Here is a 490-nt window from a genome sequence, read left to right as displayed (position 1 = left end):
ACTGAAAAATCAGTATTAATTGTATTCGTCTTGAAAGTTAAATATAGTCTATAATTGTAAAAGTCAGCGTGTTTGACTTTTCTTACAGGAGTTTGACTTTGACTATGTTTAGTAGGTTTGACCATATAAATAGGTAGCTTGTCTTTGTAATTGAATAGAAGAGAGCTTATTTGTAATATACTTTACGTAATAAGAGGTTTGACCAGAATTGTAAAGATTGACTTTTCCTCTCAATGTTCTTGATGTTCTTGAATGCAATATCTTAATCTGCAATTGTTGTGAAGTAAATTGAAGATTGATCAGTGATTTTAGGGACTCACACTTAGTTTATCTGTGATGGACACAACTCCTAACTCTGCTCGAAAAGTCTTGTTTTGTATCTCGTCCAACATGGTCCGACCATAAGCATCCTCATTTATACAACTTGTAACATCATCTCATGCACCTTCTTCATTGCCAACACTATGACACATACAACCTAATTGTTCTA

This window comes from Cynara cardunculus, assembly GCF_001531365.2.
Source record: "Cynara cardunculus var. scolymus isolate 2C chromosome LG 4, CcrdV1, whole genome shotgun sequence".
NCBI lineage: Eukaryota > Viridiplantae > Streptophyta > Magnoliopsida > Asterales > Asteraceae > Cynara > Cynara cardunculus.
This window is presented reverse-complemented; position numbering follows the sequence as displayed.